Source organism: Phyllobates terribilis, unplaced genomic scaffold (genome assembly GCF_046119375.1).
Source record: "Phyllobates terribilis strain yellow unplaced genomic scaffold, ASM4611937v1 Scaffold_171__1_contigs__length_4068163, whole genome shotgun sequence".
Classification (NCBI taxonomy): domain Eukaryota; kingdom Metazoa; phylum Chordata; class Amphibia; order Anura; family Dendrobatidae; genus Phyllobates; species Phyllobates terribilis.
In genome coordinates this window covers 1,878,287-1,884,555 of record NW_027362931.1, presented here as the reverse complement: position 1 = coordinate 1,884,555, position 6,269 = coordinate 1,878,287, and the positions used below count along the sequence as shown (strand labels likewise).

The window sequence follows — 6,269 nt, the reverse complement described above, 5'->3', positions numbered from 1 at the left end:
GGCCCACAATGTGCTGTGTCCTTGGTACCGGTGGTGAGGACCACAGCAATGTAATTTATTCCCTGATACATAAACATAGAATTACCGGTTCTGAGAGACGAGTCTCATATATAGACAGATACACGGCAGGTCATGTATTCAGTCTCTGTGTCTCCACAGGTGGATCCAGGAGGAGAAATCCACCAGAGAGATGTCCCCATCCTCTGTATCCCCAGGACTGTCCAGAGGAGAATCACAACATCCCGGAGGATCATCAGGTAGACGATGCTGAGCCCTGTACCGGATCTGTATATGGGGGGACATTTCTGATCGAGGTCATTGATGTCACAGATTTTGGTGGTTTCTTGTATTGTGCTGATTGTTACATCTGATATATCAGGAGGAAGATCCGACTAAGAATAAAGTGAAGGACGAGACAGAAGAAGAAGCGATGACGAGGGGGGATCAGCCGTGTGTGAGTGACGGGAAGGAGGAGATTCCTGTAGATGTTTCCACAGGTGTGTAATAATGACCGGCGTGTGATGATGATGATGACCGGTGTGTGAGTCCCTGTTGCAGTGAAGCTTTATCCTCTGTCCACATCACAGCAGAAGAGTCCGGTGATGACGCGGCTGCTCCTGTAGAGTCCGGCTGTGCACAGATGACTAACGGGGCCGCCTCCACACCTGTTTTTGATGATTTAGGAATCAAATTCTTAATTTTCCTAATTATATGACTTCTAATATTACTTCCATATTTTTATTACACAAGTCCCGTGCTGCCATATAAATGACTGAGCTTGTGATCCAGACAGAACCTTTGGCAGAAGATTCCCTGTAATGAGGCAGATGAAGGCATTGTGGACCCCGTCTGACCTGGATTTGGCATTCTCCGCCTTTTTCAGCGTGCGTAAAAGAGCCGTTAGCACAGTTTTGTGCATCTCTGAAAAGAAGGACACAGCTGAACAGAGGTCTGACGGAGTCCGGTGTAACTCTGCTGCCACATTATAGTGAATGGATCCCTTGGGGGTGTCATCTGAATCACGTATTTTGTAGATTTAGATGGAAACCCTGATGTAAGTGCTCAGCGTAGAGCGCAGGATAAATGTGATCTAAAATGTTCTGTACCCCAGAATGCCACCAATAAAAGCTTCTACTCAACCCACGAAAAACAAGTCCCCACTCTGGTTCATCATATTAACAAAAGCATAGGGTGTCCACATTATGTGACGTGGCTCCCACCTAATGAAATCCAGCAAAATCTGCTCATTTAAATATCCTCTCCTCCTGTGCCCCACAGTATGCTTAAACCACAAGTTAGCGTCCACATGTTTGGCATTATTGTAGCAAGGAGAGCCCACTTAATTTACAGGGTGCGTGTCTCCAGAAGCACAAGCTGAGCATAATGTACTAGGCACTGCAATATACCGGGCGCTACTGTGTACTGGGCACTACATCGTATGGGCGCTGTGACGATACATCTTAAAATTTCAATTAGCCAGATGATTAGATTTGTTAAGTCACAGTGGCTCAGTGGTTAGCACTGCAGCCTTGCAGCTCTGGGGCCCTGGGGTCAAATCCCACCAAGGACAACATCTGCAAATAGTTTGTATGTTCTCCCCGTGTTTGCTTGGGTTTACTCCAGGTTCTCTGGTTTCCTCCCACATTTCAAAGACATCCTGATAGGGAATTTATATTATGAGCCCCAATGGGGACAGTGCCCATAATGTCTGTAAAGCGCTGTGGAATCAATGGCGCGATATAAGTGAGTAAAATATATAAATGAATACACTATTATCTTGGTGTTGACTTGTAAATGTTTGTGTATTTATGTGCCTGGTCAATAAGAACAGACCAGTATTTGTATAACCCTGAATATTAACTTCTATTTGTTTGGAAACAAGGATGTTTACTATGCTAAAGACATGTTGCACTAAAAGGCAACTAGATGTTTATTTACAAGACCCCCCTGTGATACCAATTATGTAAATTGATTAGCTCAAACAATGCCCTCCCTAACACCTTACCTGTGAATGTGTACTTGCACAGACAACTGTAGCTATTTTTAAGGGACATGTGCTTCTGTAGTAGTTAGTCTTGAAGCAGAGAATCAGAAAGGAGAATGAGAGACATCCTTCAGGACAGTAGATGGGTAGCATGTCAATTCCATTCAAAGAGACACAGATTTGGATTCTACATGACTCCGGCATAAGGGTATCATCCCTAAATGGAAAGATACGGATCTCTGCTCCATTGACAATCAGAGAACAAGGATACATTTGGGGAGACCAGGTTGGGATGATGAAGTCACTTGGCCCCATGGATATGTTGTTTGGAGTTGCCGGGAGGGACCCACTGGTCGCCTGGAACCCATGGAGACATTCAAAGAAGCCAGATTGGGACCCACTGGTCATCTGGCCCCATAGAAACTCTTGGAAAAGCCAGGGTGGGACCCTCAGGTCAACTGGCCTTGTACCTTGATGGACTACTAGCTTCCTAAGCTTACCGCTACCTTCTCTCTGTGGGGACCCGCCATAAGCGAGAAGCCACTGGTTGAGGTAGTTGGTCCTGGAAGTTTCCAAAGTCGCAGCTGTTCTATCCCAGGCGGGCGGAGTGGAATGGTGAGACTGTGTAATGTTGCACCATCTTAGGTATTTGCTGGGATTGTTCTGTGTGTTTATTGTCCTCTTTGTGGGTCAGTAAAGTATTGCCACGCTGTTTTACCCTCACCCTGTGTTGTCTGAGTATCATTTCGCCCATGGAAGACCCCGGGTCTTCACATACACTATAATGGAATATTTGCATTTTCACTTTGCAACATCCACTGCTGCTCGTTTCTGAAAAACATTGATGGAGTCAAATCAATCACTATACCTGTAGATAAATTCCCAGATAGGTGTAATTTCCAAAACTGGATCACTTGAGGGGGGATTCTGCTCTTCTGCACTTAGGGGCTCCTTATATGGAGTCCGCAAACTATTCTAAAAAAATTTGTTCTCCAAGAGTCAAGTAGCGCTCGCTATATGCTGCCCCACGCTGCATATCTGACCGTCTTTTCCAAACTGTATCTATTTGTCTCCCGGTATGTTCCCTGTGTCCCTTCGTGACAATCTGTCACGAAAAAAACAGTCTCAGAATCAGTGGGATGCGTTGAATTACCACATAAAGTGATGCTGGTCAGAATTGTAAAATGAGGCCGTGTCATTAACCCACATAACGAGCAAAGTATCTTGGTCCTTTAGGGGTTAATGTACCTTCAGCACTATTTCAGTCTTCTGAGGTTTCCTATTATGCTCTTATGCATGCTGTGGACATGATTACGGTGGCCGGAGCTCGACTGCTCCTGGATGTAGGGCCGCCTTTGTGACTAGTCAATCTCATTTTCATTTGGTACTGAAATATTAAAACTCCATTGAGTGGACACTTTTCTACACTAAGGGCATGATAGGAAGCTTGCTACGAGAGTTAAATGCCACTGGTGCTACATTAAGGGGTTAATTCCTGATGACAGGTTCCCTTTAAGAACTGTCTATTTGCTGTCTGGTCTCTGCCACCCCTGACTTGTGCCAATGTCACCAGTTTATAAGTGTTATTCACTTTACCCGTCATTGTGTTAATGTTATGGCATGTAGTTGTCTTCCTTATTACCAGTACTTTCACTGACGAGGGTCTTCATTGTGAGATCCATAAAATACATTCAGAAATCTCTTTGGATATGATTTTTTTCTTTAACACAAATCTATGTTTCATCCTTATAGGAAATCTTTGTGAGAATAACGGTTTATCACTAAATTGTAAAAAAGAAGATATCAGGAAGCACTCTAATGGAGGAAACCTCATCACCCTTCCTGCACCTCCTGGACTTCACAGCACTTCACTTTCTTATAATCCTCCTGATCATGAGGAATCATCTCCTGAGCAATCTCACATTATTACCACTATTCCAGGTGACACAGTGGATACAAGACTTCAGTGTGACAAGCAATTTACTAAAAGCTCAGCTCAGACACAAAGAAAACATAAAGGAGAAAAGCCATACTCATGTTCAGAATGTGGGAAATGCTTTACAAGTAAATCAAAATATGTTATACATGAGAGAATTCACACAGGAGAAAAGCCGTTTTCATGTTCAGAATGTGGGAAGTCCTTCACAGATAAAGGGAGTCTTATAAAACATCAGAGAATTCACACAGGTGAGAAGCCATATTCATGTTCAGAATGTGGGAAGTCCTTCACAGATAAAGGGAGTCTTATAAAACATCAGCGAATTCACACAGGAGAGAAGCCGTATTCATGTTCAGAATGTGGAAAATGCTTTACAGATAAAAGGAATCTTATTGCACATCAGAGAATTCACACAGGAGAGAAGACATATTCATGTTCAGAATGTGGAAAATGCTTTAAAGATAAAGGGAATCTTATTAGACATCAGAGAATTCACACAGGAGAGAAGCCCTATTCATGTTCAGAATGTGGGAGATGTTTTATAGATAATTCAGTGCTGGGTAAACATCAAAGAAGTCACACAGGAGAAAATACTTTTTCATGTTTACAATGTGGAAAGTCCTTTACATATAAATCAGATCTTGTTAAACATCAGAGAAGTCACACAGGAGAGAAGCCATATTCATGTTCGGAATGTGAGAAGTCCTTCAGAGGTAAAGCGAGTCTTATTATACATCAGAGAATTCACACAGGAGAGAAGCCATATTCATGTTCAGAATGTGAGAAATGTTTTATAGATAATGCAGTGCTTGTTAAACATCAAAGAATTCACACAGAAGAAAAGCCGTATTCATGTTCAGAATGTGGGAAATGCTTTACAGTCAAATGGAGTCTTATTATACACCAGAGAATTCACACAGGAGAGAAGCCATATTTGTGTTTAGAATGTGGGAAATGTTCTAGAAGTAAATCAGATCTTGTTAGACATCAAAAAATTCACACCAGGGAGAAACCGTTTTCTTGTTTACGATGTGGAAAAAGCTTTAGAGATGAATCAAAACTTCTTGTACATCAGAGAATTCACACAGGAGAGAAGCCGTATTCATGTTGACTTTGAGAAATGCTTTACAAAAAAAATCAAGTCTTTTGAGCCACGAGAGAAGTCACACAGGAGAGAAGCCGTATTCATGTTCAGAATGTGGGAAATTTTTTACACATAAATCATATCTTGTAAAACATGAGTAGTGAAACAGGAAAGAAACTGTAATTATGTTCTCTGTGTTTCATCAATTTTAATAAACATTGCTCAGCATAAATGAGTACACCCCTTTTGATAAATTTTATTTAATATCTCACTGAACACAAGAACAATTTCTAAAATTTTGCCAACACTGAATTCCATAGAAATTTTTTTAGAATCAAAACATGAAAGTAAGGTTGATTAGTGATTTGGTACTCGCCCGAGCATCTCAGTGCACGAGATGCTTGGTACTCGGTGAGCATATTCTGAATGCTCGGGCGGGAGCCTGAGTCCTCGCCCTGCATGTTTGGTGCTGTTCAGACATTTAGATGCCTTAACATGCAGAGATTGCCTGCCAGTCACGGTAATGCCTCAGCCTTGTTGGTTGTGGCATTACAGTGATTGGCTGGCCGCATAGCGTCATTGGGTCTATATAAGATCTGGCGCCGCCATGCTCGACACAGTCACTCCGGAATCAGACATTGTAGGGAGAGGTGCTGCTGAGCGAGGGAGAGAATTGGCGGTTGTTTTAGTGAGGTATTCCACAGCATTACAAATCTACATTAACAGTCCTTCTAAGGACTAATGCTACTGAATATTAATCCTGGTGATAGCAGGAGTTAGGCAGGCAGAGTTTGTGGAGAGTGTATACAACACAATAGGATCCTTTGCATATTCTTTCTGCTGCTGTTACTCATATCCATAGTCCTAGATATCAGGGCTAATATTCTTATTGCTCTTAATCCTGATAATTTTGGTGAAAGCAATATAATACACCATTTTTACTGCTCCATTTGCTTGTTAGCAGCATACAGTCAGATTTGGTTGATTTTAACCCCTTCGCAACCCTGGGATTTTCCGTTTTTGCATTTTCGTTGTTTGCTCCCTTTGTTCCCAGATCCATAGCGTTTTTATTTTTTGGTCAATATGGCCATGTGAGGGCGTATTTTTTTGCGGGACGAGTTGTACTTTTGAACGACATTACTGGTTTTACCATATCGTGTCCGGGAAAACGGGAAAAAAATTCCAAGTGCGGTCAAATTGCATAAAAAGTGCAATACCACAGATTGTTTTAAAAAAAAATTTTTACCACGTTCACTGAATCC

The 6,269-nt window shown here is 42.1% G+C and overlaps 1 pseudogene; it reads left to right on the top strand.

Moving 5' to 3' along the window:
- The first annotated feature begins 380 nt into the window (after positions 1–380).
- LOC141212374 (uncharacterized) lies at positions 381–5,183 on the top strand (annotated as a pseudogene).
- The last annotated feature ends 1,086 nt before the right edge of the window (positions 5,184–6,269 follow it).